Consider the following 19,309-nt stretch of genomic DNA (forward strand, 5'->3'; position numbering starts at 1 on the left):
AAACTCTTCCACCTTACGCGGAAGATTTTTGTTGCGAAATTAAAGGCCGTCAACATCGTAGGTAAGCCATGTTTATAAGGATTATTTACCGGCAGTGTGATCCAAGTATCAAATATAAAAAATGAGCACTTGGAAGCGCGTTTAGTTAGCTTTCCCGTGCTGCACATTAATAGCCTGGTGTTGCTTGATTTCGTGTGCAGCCAATACAGACTTGCGTATTTTATGAAGTAGAAGCCATTAACGTAATTATAGCAACGCTATAACGCCAAGCGACACACATTTTTAAACATGCAACGTGGGAAAGCCACTTCAACGAATTTTGACATTCGATATTTTGAACCACACAGCTGATGAAGGAAATTTTGAAGACGGATTCGCGTTGAGTATTGACGACCTTCAGTTCAGCAATGTAATAACTTAATATAACACGAATGCCTTGCTGATGCACTGCTCTGAATTCAAAGCAGCCATTTTGGATTCCCGGATATCAAAACTCTGCGCGCTTAATGTATCACTGTAGCTCGACACAGTACTGCGACTCTCTGCTCCTGAGTTTCGCTACGGAGCACCGAATCACGAGCTGTCACTCCTCCCCGGCAGAAGAACGGGCTTCCCACAGAGTGGCAAGGGCTGACCACTTGTAAATGTCCCTTCAGTGTAACAGCGAGGGTTCAGCGTTACGAGGACACAAAAAAATCGCATGCCCAGAGTTTCAGTCGTCCTCTGGGGCCAAGAAGTGCGGCCAGATGTCACATGGGACATATTGTAGATTGATGCATTTGAAATTATTAAAGAAATGAGGCCTCGCCCTGACCACAAAGGTACTGCAGGTATAATCACAATTTTAATATAAAAGATCAGGCCCTTGGTCAACTGAGACTGCCATCCGAAGCTGGAAAGAAGTCAATGTAGGAATAGCTATTACAACGACCCACGGCCGGAGGAGCGGGCCCGGGCAGACTCCCCCGACCTCCACTGGGAAGTAGTGGGTAGGGATGGGATTTGGGAATGGGGGGGATGTGGGATATAGGGTCGTGGTTGTAGGAATTAGGAGGGAATGGGGACACCGGGATTTTTTTTTCCGAATTTCTGATATCTTCGAGCTCTTTTCCATGCCTTCTTGGAGGGCGAGCACCCGAATTTCACCAATAGTGCGGTCCTCGGCCTCCAAGCGTACCTCCAGACCACAGGAGAATGTTGCCGGTGTCTTCGGCCCTCCAAGACAGGGTAACCTAACAGGGGCTCGACCAAGATCCCCCCCTCCCCCAAAGCCAGGTTCCGCCGTCCCGACCATCAACACAGTACTAAGATGACAGAGTTTTCGCATCACCCGTACGGTGGTTCGGCTCTTACCCCAAGGTACTCGCACACACAACGGGAACCCTTTCACGGTTTCCGCGGCTACGCACCAACGGCGTTCGTCCCTCACGTAGACAGCGAAACTCCTACCTCCAGACTTCAATGGCCTGGAGGACCGTCAACACGTGCCGTGCCCGGAAATTGCGGCGTGCGCGCTTTTTCTTTTGTTTCATGTTACAAGAAATAAAAAATCCTCCCAGCGCCACATGCAAATTCAGTGCCGCGTAAGGCTCCAAGACTCAAAATTCAAAACTGCTACATAATTCCGTTCACAAATCGCGAACTGATCCCATACACAGCACGATGTCTGTTTCGGGGACACGGACAAGAAACATGAATGGCCGGTCTACGACAAACTGACAATTCAAGTTCAGCAGCGTGGCTTGCTTGAACATCATGGTCACAGCGTAAGCAGGATGAACTTCTTTGCCGTCTTCGTTAACTTCCAGAACGACTTTGTGGAACAAGCCTGTTGGGAAAAGATTCGCCGCCTCGCTGACGTCAGAAAGGTCAGCTTCCGGGGTGAACAAGTCCTTGATGCCTATACCCTGCAAGGTCACCTTGAAGTCAACAGCCTGCTCCAACTTGAACTTGGGCAGATACAGGAAGACGTCGCCTCTATAGCAGAGGTTCTTCAGTAGATGACCGAGTTTCGGAGCCGTTAAACGCTTTTCGAGAGCGAAAAGTCCGTTCCTTTCATTCGGTAGAATCACAACCATAGTGCTCTTGCCACCCCGGTATGGTATCTCCACAGCCCTCACGTTGAGGTCATCGCAGCTAGCTGTTTTATATTGGCCCATCTGGTTCATCATGAAGGCTTCCCTAATGGCCTTCGATCCGAAGAAACAGGAACTGATCGTCTTTGTGGGGCTGAACTGGCACTCCCAGAAGCCTTTAATATGGACGGCACTGACGAGGATCATTGTGGTCAGTGCGTCTAGGCTTTCGGGACATAGATAACCTTTTATCTTCGATTCGGTGACATTCTCGATCCATGAGTTGATTCGCTGACGAACATTCTCAAAGTCTTCCCTGAAGTCGACGGACTCGATAGCGGCTCCGTACGTGTCCCACAGGAGGGAGCGGTAGGAGTGCAAAACAGGAAACGCCTGGTCACAGTATATGCGGTTCACGGAATGCACCTTAACGCCATCGGTGGCACTGGCGTCGTTGGAGAACAAACCGTCAAAGTGGCGGTAGAAAATGCAACTGTCCTGCGAGCGCAAAACTGCGCGCAGCTCCGTTGCAGTCTTTCCGCGAGCTCCGGCAAGCATCATCGAAAGCGCAGCGGAGATGCTCAGCGGTGAGTGGAGGATGTTTTCTCGGCGATCGCTTTGCGAGACGAGCTGTTTGTGCAGCTTCACAGCAAAGTCCAGGTATGGGTGGTCGGGGAGGGTTGAGGCCATAGCTGCTGTTTGTACCTGCGGTGGAGGAGAACAATATTTGGACGTTTGCTGCTGTTCAATATTGTCTAAGATTCTATTATTAGTCTTTCCCCTTAGATATTTGGTAGGAGAAAGAACTCGCAGGAATAAGTAGCACTAGTTTGGTTTATGGGCTATTGGGGTGTAACGTCCCAAAGCTACTCAGGCTATGAGGAACGCTGCAGTGAAGGCCTCCGGAAATTTCCGCCACCTGGGGTTCTTTAAAATGCTCTGACATCGCACAGTACACGGGCCTCTAGAATTTAGCCTCCATCGAAATTCGACCGCCGCGACCGAGATCGAACCCGCGTCTTTCGGGTCAGCAGCCGAGCGCCATAACCACTGAGCCGCCGTGGATGCCAAGTAGCACTAATGAGCAGCAATTCATTACACATTCATCACACGTGCCAGGGGTAAATAATGTGAAACTCCGTTATTAACAGCCACTTTTTTTAGGAATTCATTGCAGTCTTTATGGAAATGAGAGCCTGGTAGGAGGGGTAGAAGTACAGAAAAGATCCCCAGCAAATAGAAGGCGTACAGTGAACCTGCTCCGAAGAAGCCGATGTCCTGAATTATTCAGTAGTACCGCTATTTTCATAAAAGAGGCAAATGCGAGAATTACCTAAATGTTACCTTCATTTCCTGTATGAAGACATCTCCAATCAGTGTCCCTACTACTAATTGTGATCGAATGCTTTAGACAGTCTTGTCGCAGAGGTATGAGAGTAGTTCGGTTAATAACGACATGCGTAAAATGTCACGCTTTGAACTGAAAAAGCCGCCCACATTTTTTTAAGTGAGGGTAGCGCTAAGCGTTAGGCTAATTCCTTGCTGCAAACGACAATTATTAACTCTCTGCACACGGCGAACCCGTTGCGAACTTCGACGATAGTGTGGGCTACCTGTTGCCAGAAGCTGCTTGTCCGAACTGTTTTTACAATATTCTTAGCGTTTTAGACCTTAAGAGTTTAGGTCGCAGTGACAAATACTTCGTGGTATTAAGCAAAGCTCGCTCTCAGCTTTTTCACACTACACAATGTACTGCCCTTGATATTAGTAGGATCCGACTATATAATATATGCTGAAGGATCGTAGGATTAGCATTCATATGACGTTATGACGCACTCAGAAAATTCGACGGACACTTAAGCTCCGCCTTATGGGCATGGCACGATAGCGTTATTGGGTCTCTTTAGTAGCCTGGGGTCCAATTTCTATATCGTTTCGCAGACACTGTTCTTCACTTTCATTATTTAGCTCCAAGACGCACTCGGCGTCCCTTTAAGTCGAAGGAAACTACCTCAGTGGCCAAGGTGTAGCGCGCTCAGCTCACGACCTAAGGTTCAGCCGTTCGAATCCCGGCTTGCCCATTTTTCTTTTCAACGCAACCGCTTGTCTTCAGAGGCGCTACGTAATTAATGGTGATGTATGGACGTCACGACCCTGTAGACCAACGACAAAGAGTGCAGTGACGTCATCCCTGTTGCACTATATGACTGTTGGGTGGTGTTTCAACTACGCAGTGAGGTCATGTGATTGGTACGTCACAACCTTTTTGACAAATCCCGTATTTTCTCGACACGCGACGCCAGCTACGACGCCGGGTTGTCCGTTGAACGGGTCTATAAGGTCACGCTTCATTTATGGACTCTTTGGCTTTGTTTTCATTATGTTAGCTTAAGGTCGCTGTACCCCTCTGGGCAATACAGGATACGCGAGATTTCCCGACGCGCACTGCTCGCGAGCCTCCCGCAAGCATACACAAAAAAGGGGCCGATGCCGAAGTCAGCTTCACGGCGCTGTTACGTTGGAGGAGGAAGCCCCCTGGAATTGTGTTAGCAGATCTCCCGCAGGCACCAAGGAAAAAACGCTCCTGACGCTACACAAAGGGTGGAAATCGACAGCCGTCGACGCTTGATTGGGCCCTGCGCTCCCACGCCAGCAGAACCGCTTATGACGTACAGTACAGTGGAAAACGGCGGGCATTAGAAAAATGAAAACTGGTTTTGGGGGAAAGAAAATGGCGCAGTGTCTGTCTCACATACTGGCGGACATCTGAACCGCCCCGTAAGGGAAGGGATGAAGGAGGGAGTGAAAGAAGAAAGGAAGAAAGAGGTGCCGTAGTGGAGGGCTCCGAAATAATTTGGACCACCCGGGGGTCTTTAATGTGCAGTGACATCGCACAGCGCACGGGCGCCTTTTGCGTTTCGGCTTCATCGAAACGCTACACGCAAAGTTCGCGGCACACAAAACCAACTCTCAAAAGCTGTTACAACCCTGCTGGGGACACGTCGTTTGACCCCCTCGTTGACCCTACGAAAAATAAATAAAGGATGTCTCCGGGAAACTACCTGCGGAATCTTTCCCACGCTCTTCAGGAGGGGAGGAGATGGCGTCCCCTATGTCGGGTTCGCCGCGAGACGCGACCCACGATGGACAAGACGACGAAAGAAAGCGGGCAACGTCGCCTTCCCGAAATTAACCGTGACTGACAAGTGCCTGGTTTGGATGGACGTGCAGCTTTGGGCGAAGTAGCAGCGGACCTCCGTATCCTCCTCGCCCATTCCCACAGGGGGAAGCGCCCATTCCGCGTGCTATGTGCGGCGACCCTTCCGATCTCTGCCTCGTGTGGTGAAAGGGGCATCTTGAGCCGGAACGAACGCTCTGGGCGTTGACGACAAGGCTAGACGCTATGAACTTTTAATTTGTGACTGTTTGCTCGTTTCTCAATTATGTAAATAAATTTCTTCAAAGTGCCAATAAACCCGCCTGTTTTTTTTTTGTTTTCCCAACCTTCAATTTTCATCTTTCCTCAGCCCGAAGGCTCGGACACGATACCCAACAGAGCCCGGGTTCGAGTGAACCCCTGCGCTACGACAAGCTCGACTAAATTGGCAGGGCATGTGGATGGGTCGACGTTTGGACTAGTTTGAGAAATTGAACGCGTATCGAGCAGTAGGCACAGGCGTAAAAGGGGGGCGCGGGACCCTCGCTCGAAGGTCAGCTGACGTTGAATAAATTTCTACTTCTCTGGGCCTTTTATACGTTCGTCTACAGGCCCCTTTTTAGGACCGATGACCGGGGCAAGTCGATACTTCATAATGTACAGGGTGGGTCAGCAGTTCACAGGCCACAGGGTCTGCTTTTCATCAGTATATTCGGGCACTTAAGATGCCGATAAAGCTATCTAGGTTCTCAGAGGCTAGAGCGATACTTCTTTTATCTTCTAGAGATCGTCTGAGTTTCGGAGATGTAACTGACAGACTATGCTGCTCAAAAACAGGCCCTGTGGCCTGGGAACTTTTGACCAACCCTGTACATAGCGTGGTATACCTTGATTGTCCGTGCCGCCTGCTGAGACTGTACTATCGGTGTGAAATGAAATGCGAATAGCCGACAGCGTGGACAAAAGTTTCAGTTTACGCTGTCTGCATGTCTTCATCATAGATAGGCGCGCTGATCAAGATTACTATGGGTCTGCTTCTGTTTCCTTTGAATTTCGTTATCTTGCATTACCCCTGGAATGCACTATCATATACTTTCCGCTGATCGCGACATGCGCAGTATGGCACACAGTTAAAGGGAACATGCGGTCGCGTGAAGTTGACTTTCCGCGATGCGCTGCTGCAGAAGGCCGGAAAGAATGCCGAGCTGATTATGGTCCGGAGTTTTTTTCGGCATTCTGTCCCCTTGCATGGATCTCATCTTTCACGCCCACAACGCATCGATTACCTCTTGTTGCTACTGAATTGGCTTTTTCTATTCTGTGGTCGCGTTTCGTGCGAAATGAGCAACATTTTCTCGGGACTAGATTATCCACGTGTGAGTGACTTGGTTCATATTCCACTCAAAGTGTACTGCACGCGTTGAGTGGCATATGAACCAAGTCACTCACATGTGAATAACCTCGCCAGGAGAAAATGTTGCTTATTTTGCACGAAACGCGACCACAGAATGGAAAAAGCCAATTCAGTAGCAACAAGAGGTAATCGATGCGTTGTGGGCGTGAAGCCAACTTCACGTGACCGCATGGTCTCTTTAACAGTGTACCATACTGTGCAGGGCGGCTTCGCTGGCGGCCGCGGCTGTTCGTTACTCTTCGTTAAGCGGCCCATTTTCGCATGTTATATTAACCTCTTACGCGAGTAAGAGCTGGTGTCTTGATAACGAAGCAGCAAGCAGTATCTCTTGTCTGGCGTTATCTCCTTCTTCCGTTTGTTCGCTCCTTCGTTCTTTCGACGGCAAAGCCATGGTATGCCTCAAAGCGACGTGGAATATGAGGAACGCCGCCGGGAAGGGCTTGAAATCAGTTACTACCACCTGGGCTTCTTGTTCACAGAAAGCACACAGTATATAAATGGGCACCTTGAGTTCCGCCTCCATCGAAAACCAGCGGCCAACGTCAAGCACACATCCTCAGGCTCCGCGGCAGTCGACCTCCCTAACCACAGAGCTACCGCGGCGAGGAAGGGCGGCAGAGTAGTTTTGGAACACGCATCGATACCAGACAGAATGAAAATTAAAGCGTTGTCCTTGCACGCATTTGCCCAAAGACTGTTTTTACATGTGTTCACACACTGCCTGCCTTTACGTGGTGTTTCATACTCATTACCGAATGTACGTACTGTACACCAACCAGCCCAAGTACCTACAATAATTAGAGAAAGTTTCATGCAGTACTACCGATGTAAGAACTACCAAAGTGGCGCATCAAAGAATAATAAACCCACCTGAACGCGTCTCCCTGCGCGATGACAGATGTACTTTCTTCAGAGAGCCAGAAGCCTGAACAGGGAGTGTTGTCGTTGACGCCGCCTTCTGCCGTGTATCAGGGAAGATTGTATCGAGACCGAACGCCTCTAGTTACCGCCGCAATTGTGCGACCAGGCTAAAAAGCATCCCATTTCTATTTCCATCAGTCGTTGTTGCACCGGCGAGTAAAAAACAGAGCACCAGTGGCATGGGCGAGGAATGCAGTCTAGCGTGATTTGAAGGCTATCGCGCGACCCTCTATCGGCCTTGCGTCCCAGGCCCCTAGCGGCCGGTTTTGCAACGAAGAAAATCCCGATTTCGCATTCTTCTCTCCCTCGTTCGCTGTTCCATGTTACAATCATCACTTCCGCGACGAAGTTTTCACCCTTTCTGTTTATTCTAAGATTTCCATCCTTTGCAATCTAGTGTGGGCTTGATTACCTCTTATCTTCACGGACGATAACAAAGTTGGTGGGAAAGGTTTAGTAAAACTGTGCCTTAGCACTGCTTTCATTTGAACCGCTTTCTGAGTTCAAAACATACACCATCACAACTTCGCCTCGTCATGCTGTCTTTGTCGGTCAATAAAATTTCAGAAAAGATTTCTGCAGAAGGATGCAACTGCTGTTACCCACGCCAGATGCACCTTCGTAGCGTCCAATTCCAGATAATACCGAAGAATACGTCGCGCGCAATACAATCACTGTCTGTTCAATGAAGAAAAAAGAAAGTTAAAAAGCTACTTGCGGAGAAGGGAGTGGCGGCTGCTTAAGGAACAGCAATGAGAGTGAGGGAAGATGGCCTGATACCTCCCTCGTCACGGCAGAGGATTCTGGGCCATGGCACTGTTCCTGTTTTCGGTCGACGCTCGCGCGATAACCTTCAAATCACGCTAGACTCTATATAACCTCTCAGAAGGCTTTAACACTTCTGTAATGCATCCAAAGTTTACGGAACGATTGCTCGGAAACCAAGGGACCCGCCCAAAGCATTTTTTAGGCGTGCACTGCTACGTCACTGGCGCTGGTCATGTGATTTCTGGCAGGCTGGCGCACCTACAATCATTCGATATAATTCCGTATATTGATATCCCACACTAACATTGCTATCAAGCTTCCACGGGAGCCTGAACCGAAGTGCTATATTTAGTGCGGCGAATCTGAACGACAACAGCGCACTTGGCAGCGATGAGAAGACTTGTCATGCACTGGGATGGTCTGCTTTGCCATATCTACCAGCTTATCTATTCGCATTCGTATTATCTGTGCGTCGCAGCGCTTGAAGGTTTGATCTCTACTTTCCTATATTTTGCCAAGTGATTGATCAATGGATTATGCGTGCGCGAAAACTTGCAGCCTTCTTCAGCCCCCAGGCCATGTTCATTCAACAAAAGATAGGTCCCGAAACCGCAAGTAGCACGCATTCAATACATATCTTTCGTGCTAGATGGAATTATAATGTCCTCACTTTGCTCGCAAAGTGAGGATATTATTTCATGGGCCCGAAAGAGATTTTCTCGTGCTGGGCGTAAGTAGACAAGCCGGCCATTTTTCCTCTGCCGGTTTTGGCAGAATTGAGTCTCAGGCCGCCACTGTTATCTCAGGTTTTCGACCTGTACTTAAACGCCATCTTCATTAGGAGCAAATCTGTTCAGCAGGATTACAAGACTAGCAGCACATTGTGAGTCTCAGCATTTTTGATTGGCCGCTTTCTTAACGGTTGCGAATGAACAGGAGGAGTATTATTCCCTTGTTTTCTGATGGCCTCCAACATTTTTGTCACTATGCCGTAGAAGCCTTCTGCATACGTCAAAAAGCCTTCTTCAGCCCCCAGGCCATGTTCATTCCGCAAAAGATAGGTCCCGAAACCGCAAGTAGCACTGATTCAATACACATATCTTTCGTGCTAGATGGAATTAGTGAGTCAGCGAGCAAAGTGACGGCATTATTTCATGGGTCCGAAAGAGATTTTCTCGTGCTGGGCATAAGTAGACAAGCCATATTTCCTCTGCCGGTTTTGGCAGAATTGAGTTTCAGGCCACCACTGTTATCTCAGGTTTTCGACCTCTACTTAAACGCCATCTTCGTTAGGAGCAAATCTGTTCAGCAGGATTACAAGACTAGCAGCACATTGTGGGTCTCAGCATTTCTGATTGGCCGCATTCTTAACAGTTGCGAACGAACAGCAGGAGCAAGGTACAGCTGCTGTGAAGAACTACTCTAGACGTTATCTATGCTTCAATGGTTAGCGTTGACCTGCTAACCGAGCTGAATGTGACAATACACGAAATGTTAGCTGCGTTCGCTTTTTGTAGGCGTGTCCGGTCACTGCGGCGAATGCTGCTTCTGACGTCGTCATTAAGGCTCGTTGCTTACTTCAGAGGAACGATATAGCACTGATCGGTCGGATAATGACAGATCAGATGTGGCAGATGTCACGATCCCTTGCTTGAAAAAGCGGGCTGATATATCTTGAAGGGAAGACAGCGTGAAGCATCTTGCCTAATAATCGCTAAACAAACGAACATTATTAACTGTCCGCATGGCGACCTCATTGCGATCTTCGATGATAAAGTATGCTGCTTTTTGACAAAAGCTGCTTTCCCGAGCTGTCTTCCAGTTATAAGCCAAGAGCGGAACTTCGTCGCATCTATAGGAAAAAATTGGGAATTGGGAACAGTTGGGAATAAGAATAAATGGAGAATACCTAAATAATCTGCGATTTGCGGATGACGTTGCCTTGCTGAGTCACTCAGGAGGTGAACTGCAAATCATGATCAATGAGTTAGACAGGCAGAGCAGATCGATGGGTCTAAAAATTAACATGCAGAAAACCAAGGCAATGTTCAACAGCCTAGCAAGAGAACAACAGTTCACAATTGGCAGCGAGAGCCTAGAAATTGTGACGGAATACGTCTACTTAGGGCAGGTAGTGACAGCTGATCCGGATCATGAGAGGGAGATAACTAGAAAGATAAGAATGGGGTGGAGCGCATATGGCAAATTCTCGCAGATCATGAGTGGCAGTTTACCAATTTCCCTCAAGAGGAAAGTGTACAACAGCATAATCTTACCGGTACTCACCTACGGGGCAGAAACGTGGAGGCTAACGAAAAGAGTTCAGCTTAAGTTAAGGACAACGCAGCGAGCCATGGAAAGAAAAATGATAGGTGTAACGTTAAGAGATCGGAAGCGGGCAGAGTGGGTGAGGGAACAAACACGGGTTAATGACATCCTAGTCGAAATCAAGAGAAAGAAATGGGCTTGGGCAGGGCATGTAATGCGAAGGCAAGATAACCGCTGGTACTTAAGGGTAACGGAGTGGATTCCAAGAGAAAGTAAGCGTAGCTGGGGGCGGCAGAAGGTTAGGTGGGCGGATGAGATTAAGAAGTTTGCAGGCAAAGGGTGGACGCAGCTGGCAAAGGATAGGGTTAATTGGAGAGACATGGGAGAGGCCTTTGCCCTGCAGTGGGTGTAGTAAGGATGATGATGATGATGATGATGATGATGATAGGAAAAAAACAAACTTGAAATGTTACACATTCTGTAGTATGCTGCTCGCGATATTATAATGGGATGATGGCTGTCGTAAGAAATTGCTGTGGTATTAGAATGTGACGTAATAGTGGTTCAGTGCTGCTTTTTTTTGGTATAATTTCGTTAAACGTCACTCATATTTCCTCTATAGCTGCTTACAACATATGGATTTCCCGACAAAGTCAGAGAAAATCCAGGTACACCCACCACTAATTTTAATAGATACGCTTTTTGAGGCGTGAAGACGGCTTCTGGGGCATAACAATATTATTTTTGGCGGATATCATAGAGCAAGTGATTAATGTTAACATCCAAGCTGGTTAATTAGTACACGGTAACTAACGTAACTGTTACAGTTAGGCGCATGGTCGCATTTAGCGATCTTTAAATGACCGTTATAAACTGCCATATCCATTTTTAGAAGACTGAGGCTCAACAAATTATGGCCATCTTGTGGCAAAAGGCGCGAGCTTTCGAAAAGCCCGCGCCAAAAGCAGTGCCCCACTGTAAGTGGCCGAGGGTTATCGTATTTTCGAAACGATAAAACTGATATGTTTATTAACAACGGTCGCCTAGAATTGGCTAATTGCAGCCAGGCGCCTGATATGTAAAAAAGTTGATCAACGTAAATCAGTTAACTAGCTAATTAACATTATTCCCTTGTTTCCTGATGGCCTCCAACCTTTGTGTCACTATGCCGTAGAAGCCTTCTGAATACGTCAAAAAGACTAATTTTAACAATCAGTCAAGAGCATCCCAACAACGCTTCCTATACAATTATATCTGCAGGAAGAACAATTGAATGGCGAAACCCTCCGTTTATTTTAATAGCACAGCTATCAAAACCTAGAGTTCAAATGGCGCTTACTGTTCGTAATGAATTCAGGGCATGCAATGAATAACTTTTTGTCTTCCCGGTCAGTCACATGCACTCTAAGAGCTATTACCCTATCAGGGCGTACTGGTTACCGCACACTGTCTAGCAGCTATTTACTGTGCTCAGATTGAATAAGGAGTGAAACTCTTACTCCGGGAAAGAGTAGAACTGCCTGTGCACTCTCTCTACGACCAAAAGGAGATGGAGAGTGTTTATTCCCTTTTCATGTATCAAGCAGAACTACTACATTGTCACCTGTGACAAAGACACCTCTAACACCCATAACAAAGACACCTCTTGTTGACCTACGGGGAAAAAGGTTATGTAAGTGAGCAAAATCCTCAATAAACACCGTACACCGAGGGTATGCACTTCCTAACGTATGACAAGGCACTAACTTGCAGTAGAGAAAACACTTTATTGAAACTCTTTAGGAGGTTGTATTGGTCGTTGGAGTTCTCAGTCCTCAGGTTCCTCTGGAGTCCTCAGTACTCAGGAGTTCTTGGGCTGCTACGTTGGCTCGTTCGATGAGTTCTTTCTGGCTTCACCTCCCTACGTTGGCTGGTCATTGACGTCGATAATTGGCTTGTTCATAGACGATTGTGACCAAGTTCTACACCAGGGTGGCCAAATCCTGTTCTGGTGAGGTAGTGCGTTGTAAGTTCTGGTCACCGAGGTCAGGCCGCACTCCAGGCCTGGCTATGGAATTCCATCAACACGCGGAGTTTTTTTTTTTTACATCCGGTGGGGAATTGCGCGGCTCCGGGATTCGAGCCCCGGTCCTCTTGCACGAGAGGCGGACGCTCTACCTCTACGCCATCGCTGGACTGCCCATAGTGTAGCAGGGGGCAGCAGGAAGTTAGGTGGGTGGGTGCGATTAACAAGTTTGCGTGCATACTGTGGGCGCAACTGGCAAAGGACTGGGTTAATTGTAGAAACACGGGAGAGGCCTTAGCTCTGTGGTGGGCGTAGCCAGGTTGATGATGACGTCGATAGCCATATTTCGTTGTCAGGTCCTTGCCATATGATATAGGTCCGCCTTCTCCCCGCATAATCTGCATTGCGTGTCAAGAGACTCCGAATTTATTGTTACCATCGCAATTTCTGTGAAACAATTATAGGTCTGCAACTATATTGAAAAGGCTTTATTAACTTCAGGGGTGCCATTCCCGTCTTCGCACGTGTGTTTCTAAACAGCGATATCTTGAGGAGAAACTCTTGCCGGCAACGAGCGCTGCTTCCGTTCAAGGAAAACACTTCCGCTAAATCTCCTAAACCTTCGGAAATTCTTTGCGAGATATCAATCTAAATTCTCCAGATCGCACACCTTCCATGGTGTGAACGGTGCAACAGGGTACCGTTATCTCCATTCGAGAAAGGCGAGCCTTCAGCATACCGTGCGCGCTATGAAACTGCTCCCGGGCGAAGATTTTCGGCGGTGTGAAGCTATTGTTTGCGCTGATTTCATCGTTTAGTCATCTGTGGGAACTTAAAGACGAGAGGTATCTGTAAATTATTGGCTAATTAAACTGCTAGAGTTCTGGACATGTACGATGAAAGCCGCCGCGATGCTCAAAATTATGTATACATTGGCCTACGTTGCTGTAAAGGAATGACACTCGTTTCAGGGGTAGCCAGGAAGCAGCGCGCCCTGATCACGACTTAATGTTGATCTTTTCGATTTCCTGCTCAGCTGAAGCTTTTTCTTCGAAACGTTTTATTATAGGAGGAGCGTAGTCACACTTGCAGAGAGCGTGCGCCGCACTCTGGCTTTGCAGGATTGCGCAATTCTCAAAAAAAAAATATCTGGAATATGTAAAATGCGCATGCTCCATCGAAAGGCGCGTCCTTTATCTCTGGCAGTGCACACACGTGTATACACTTGATTACGTTGAAAAAGACCGCAGTTTTCTCAGAGTTCTGCCTTTCTTTTTGAGCAAATGAATCGTACCACTGAAGCACATACTGACCAGTTCGACGAACGAGTAACCATCTGAGGTGGGCCACGCCGGCTGCATTTCAGTGAATCCTAAGAAAAGAATGTGCTCCGACGTGCTTTCGCGCAGTGAACGCTCGTGCCATACGCTCGTGCAATATATACCATATAATTATGCCATATATGCCATATGTGCCATATATGCCATATATAGTATACGCTTGTGCCATATTTCATTCTGCTTTTCCCGAACAGCTGCACTTCTCCAAAGCCAGAGCACAGCGTACTCCATTGGAAGTAGTCCATGGTTATACTTCTTCTACAGTACTTACTCGCGTAATTGAAGCGCTTTTTTCCTTTAAATTAAGGCCTCTAAAAAGGCTTTGCGCAAGTAACGCGCAGATACCGCGAGCACGCCCTAAAGAACTCTACAGAGGTCACAACATGCAATGCAAAGAGTATATTGCCGCGTATAAGTTGACCTTGCAGCTCGCTCACCGATCTGCCAAAAAAAAAGTTAACTCCGAATAATAATAATAATAATAATAATAATAATAATAATAATAATAATAATAATAATAATAATAATAATAGACTCTAGGCATATTTCTCAAGCATAAACCTCGCAGGTTTTTTTTTGAAAATTTCGAATTTTTGAGCATCATTTTTGAGATGGAGTACCCCCATACCCACCCATATTCCACCTTGGACATCGCAAGAGTTTTAAGGCGGGTGGTTCTTTTAACGTTTACAGATTTTTATTTAGAAACCCGTGAGAGATATGTCGGTTCAGTCTGCGCACGTGGATTGTACGCGAAGGCAGGCATTTTATACCTGACTGAGCGCAAAAGTTAAATGAATAACCGACTAATAAAGTTTATATGATTTCGGGCGGCAAGATTGTATTGTAAAATTCTAGACCGTGAGCATCGAATGTGAGCCCAGACTTCGAACATTATTTATCGGTAATGTGATCCAAGATATCCAAAAATACGCGTTTCACATTTGTTACTCCATTTCTTGCGCAGCAAATACAGACGTGTATTTTATGAGGTAGAAGCAGTTACTCTGATTCTGGCAAGGATACTACACGCAGTGACGCCATTTTACAAACATGCAACGTGGGAAAGCCAATTCAACGAGTTTTGCAATATGCAATATTTCCACGTTCAATATGTTGAACCACGCTGCTCATTAAAAAATTAAGATCAGGCTCACAATCAGTGCTGACAGCCTTCAATTTGCGCTATAGCAACACCTCAGTATAACACCAACACCTTGCTGATGCACTGCACCGAACTCACAGCAACCGCTCGGGATTCGAGGGAAAAAAAGGTATGTGCGCGTAATCTGTTACTCCAGCCGTGAGCAGTCATGAGATCCTCTGGTCCCATGTTTCTCTCGTAGTACAAACTAACGAGCTGTCACTCGTCGCCGCCAGAGGGACGAGCTTCAACAGAGCGGCAACGGCCACGCAGTTGTGAAAACTGCTCCCATGTATATAGCAGTTACAACTCAGCTTTACGAGAAAAAACGAAAAAAAAAAGAACGTGCCAAGAATCTGAAACGTCTTCTGGTGCCGAGAAGTAGAAGTAGTAGTAGTAGTAAGTGGTTTTATTAAAATATATAATAAAACGGACGGAAAAGATTTTTGTTAGCCCCGGCATCTGCCATCGGTACTGAAGCACCGAGCTGGGGCAGCGGAAGTAAAGGACAGCAGGCAGAATGGAGAAATGAAATGAAAGAGGTGAGGGGAAAGGAAGAGAGGATAGGGGAGAAGTAATGTACACAAACTATTTACACAATAACAAATGTGTCCAGGTTGTGCGCGTGATTAGTTCATGATGCAGGAATAAAAACACACGCGCACAGCACTAAGTTGACCACAACTGGAGTGGGGCGTCCAGTTGTTATGCGTCCAAGGTACAACTCGCGGAGCGTTCGGTCACTGTGTGCAACTACCTAGCGGAGAACAGACGGGACGTCGAGCCCGTCTGTCTGAGGAATGCACAGAGGCTCACGAAGGATCGCTCACGGGTGCGCGCACTGCCCTGCGGCCACAAAAGCGTTTTGAGGGAGTCTGGTAGTATGCCCAGCGCTCTATAGGTCGCAAGCATATCGCGACGAGCATCGGCAAACGCGGCACAGTGAAGGAGTAGGTGCTCAAGTGTTTCCACTGCATCGCGTCCGTCACACACATCACTCGTCGCGATTCCGTGACGCTCCCGTCGTTCCCCGAGCCACACGCAGCCAATGCGCGCGCGGAGGATCATTGCACGTTGCGGGCGCGTAAGTGCGCGACAGCCGGTGATGCTGTCGATGAGCTCACCTCCGGCGATAAGTAGGTCGGGGTGCTTCCGTCGGAGATGTTCCTGGATGACCACACGCACGTCCTCAAGCGCAAGGGGCAGATCGCTGGCGGGTAGTTGATGTGCGGCAGTCGCGATGTCGTCAGCTTCTTCGTTGCCGGCGATGCCGCAGTCACCGGGTACCCACTGTGCACGCACGGCACATCCTCTCTGCGCGAGTGAATGTCCCGTACTAGTGGGGTACCGCGGCCGTTAGATTGCAGGCGGCTGAGGGTGGCGGGGGATTCACACAGCAGAGCACTCCTGGGCGGGGAGGGCAGAGGGTGAGCAGCAGGTCCAGCCCGAGCCGCATCCCCGTCAACTCCGCCGTGTTGGAGGAGTCCAGGAAGGTAGCGTGTTGCTGGCTGTGCAGTCGCAGGGCGGGGAATGTAGCCGCCGCTGCAAGGGAGCAACTGTCTCGGGTCACTGAGCTGTCGGTGTACACGAGGAGATGGTCCTGGAGCTCCTCGTGTATGACGGCTCTGGCCAGCTGCTGCACGGCACAGAGGAGCTTACCTACCGCCAGTTCTAACACACGACTGTCATCAGGAGTAGTTTTTTTTTGAGTTAGAACAAATAAATCCTCCCAGCACCACATGCAAGCTTAGCGCGGCGGGAGGCTCCAAGTCTTAAAACTATTATCAGCCACATGATTCCGTTCAAAATCGCGAACTGACCCCATACAATGTACGACGTCTGTTTCAGAGGCACGCACGAGAAACATAAATGGCCGGTTTACGATCAACTGAGAATTGAGACTCAGCACCGGGTCGCATTGGGAGGACGTGGCCTCAAGGTCAGCAGGATGCGGTTGTTTGCCGCATTCGTCAACTTCTAGACTGGCTTTGTGGAAGAAACCACTTGCGAAAAGATCTGCCGTCTCGCTGATGCCAGAAAGGTCAGCTTCCGGGGTGAACAAGTCCTTGATGCCTATACCCTGCAAGGGCACCTTGAAGTCCACAGCCAGCTCCAGCTTGAACTTGGGAAGATAAAGGGTGGTGTCGCCTCTATAGCAGAGGTTCTTCAGTAGGCTATTGAGTTTCGGAGCTGTTAAACGCTGTTCAAGCGTGAAAAGACCGTTGATTTCATTCGGTACAATCACAACCATAGAACTTAAGCCGCCCCGGAATGGTATCTCCATAGCCCTCACGTTGAGGTCATCGCAACTAGCCGTTTTGTATTTCACCACCTGGCACATCATGGAAACTTCCCTAATGCCCATAGATCCGAAGAAACAGGAACGAGACATCTTTGTGGGGTTAAAATAGAACTGCCAGAGTCCTTTAAAGTGGACGGCATTGACGATTATCATAGTGGCCAGTGCATCTAGCCTTCCGGGAGATAGATAACCTTTTATGTTCGATGCGGTGACAATCTCGATCCACGAGTTGATTCTCCGACGAACATTCTCAAAGTCTTTCCTGAAGTCGACGGCCTCGATAGCGGCTCCGTGCGTGTTGCACAGGAGGGAGCGGTAGGAGTGCAAAACAGGAAACGCCTGGTCACAGAATATCCGGTTTGCGGAATGCACCTTAACACCATCGATGGCCCTGGAGTCGTTGGAGAAAAAAACGTGAAAGTAATGATAGAAAGGGTAACACTCCAGCGTCCGCAGAACGGCAGACAGCTCAGTTGCGGTATTTCCGCGCGCTCCGGCAAGCAGCATCGAAAGTGCACCGCAGATGCTCACTGGTGAGTAGATGATGTTTCCTCGGCGGCTTCTTTGCGAGACGAGCTGCTTGTACACGTTTACGGAAAAGTCCAGGAACGGGTGGCTGGAAATGCTTGCGGCCATAGCTGCTGTTTTATACCTGCGATGAAGGAATAACAATATTTCAACCCTTACTTCTGTTGAATTATGCGATCTAAAATTTTGTTATTCGTCTTTCCCCTAAGTAGCACTACCACATGAATAAGTAGCACTAGCGTACAGCAATTGATAACACATTCATCCTTCGTTCCAGTCGTTAAGAACGTGACACTCCGTCATTAACAGTCACTTTCTTAAAGAATTCATTGCAGTCTAGCTGGGAATGAGAGCCTGGCAGGAGGGGTAGAAGAAGAGAAAAGATCCACAAGTAGAATGCGTAAAGAGCAACTGCTGTGAAGAAGTCGCTTTCTTGAATTCTTGATTAGTATCGCCATGCTTTGTAACAGAGAAGAAAGTGAGAATTTGTCAAATGTTGCCATTTTTTGCTCTTTTAAGACATGTCAAATCAATGCTCCTACTACTTGTTGTGACGTCATGTTAAGGCACCACTTGCTGCTGAGATATGTCTCTATAGTGGTTATTATTTCTTGTATTATTTAGAAATAATGTTGGCCGTGGTGACGTTACAGTGGTGGGATGAAACACGTGTGGAGTAGATGTTCACTTGCAATTATACAAAAATATGAGGTTCACCTTCAATTACACCGTCACATTTTTTGCAACATAATAATTTATTTCAGATATTAAGTGTTAGTGAACAATAGATATGAAATCTGGTAAATAAGACAACAATAAAAAGTAAAACATCGTACACCTCCGGTGTTCACCTTGGGCGAGATACAATCACCAAGTGGAAAGGCGTAGATGTTGCATTGGAAAAACATCTTAGTGCGAACTGGAAATAGCTGTTTAAAATGTTAACGTTCTGGACTGTGAACGAGATGCTGGCAAATCGTTTCCAACCTGTTATGCTCCTCGGAAGGTAAGAATTAGCATGCGCATTAATGTATTGATTCGAGGTTTGTAACAATATTCACAGCATGCTCTCGGATGCTCAAGTTTCTTGGGGACCAAGTAACGCACAATACCTAACCACGTGCCGAAATTTTGAGCTCTGAGCTGAAAAACCCGCCCACATAGTTTGCATTTAAGACAGGGCTAAAACTCTAGCCTAACTACTTCATAAGCAAACGATGATTATTAACTCTCTGTAAATGGCGAGCTAGTTGCGATCTTCAACGATAAAGTGCAGTGCTTTTTGCCAGCAGCTGGTTGTCCGAACAGTGTTTACAATTCTCACTGCGCTCTAAACCTTACGAGTTTAGGTCACATTGACATATTTCGTCGTATAAAGCTAACCTGT

The 19,309-nt window shown here is 47.6% G+C and overlaps 2 pseudogenes across 1 annotated transcript; both read right to left on the reverse strand.

Moving 5' to 3' along the window:
* Window positions 1-1,322: 1,322 nt before the first annotated feature.
* On the reverse strand, window positions 1,323-7,735 carry LOC144135358 (ipis-1 pseudogene; annotated as a pseudogene). Its single transcript, XR_013315470.1, has 2 exons — window positions 7,517-7,735; window positions 1,323-2,780 (listed from the first exon to the last, which is right to left on the reverse strand). The product of XR_013315470.1 is annotated as an ipis-1 pseudogene (transcript).
* A 9,104-nt stretch (window positions 7,736-16,839) lies between these two features.
* LOC144134419 (ipis-1 pseudogene) lies at window positions 16,840-18,030 on the reverse strand (annotated as a pseudogene).
* Window positions 18,031-19,309: the final 1,279 nt, after the last annotated feature.

This window comes from Amblyomma americanum, chromosome 5, assembly GCF_052857255.1.
Source record: "Amblyomma americanum isolate KBUSLIRL-KWMA chromosome 5, ASM5285725v1, whole genome shotgun sequence".
NCBI lineage: Eukaryota > Metazoa > Arthropoda > Arachnida > Ixodida > Ixodidae > Amblyomma > Amblyomma americanum.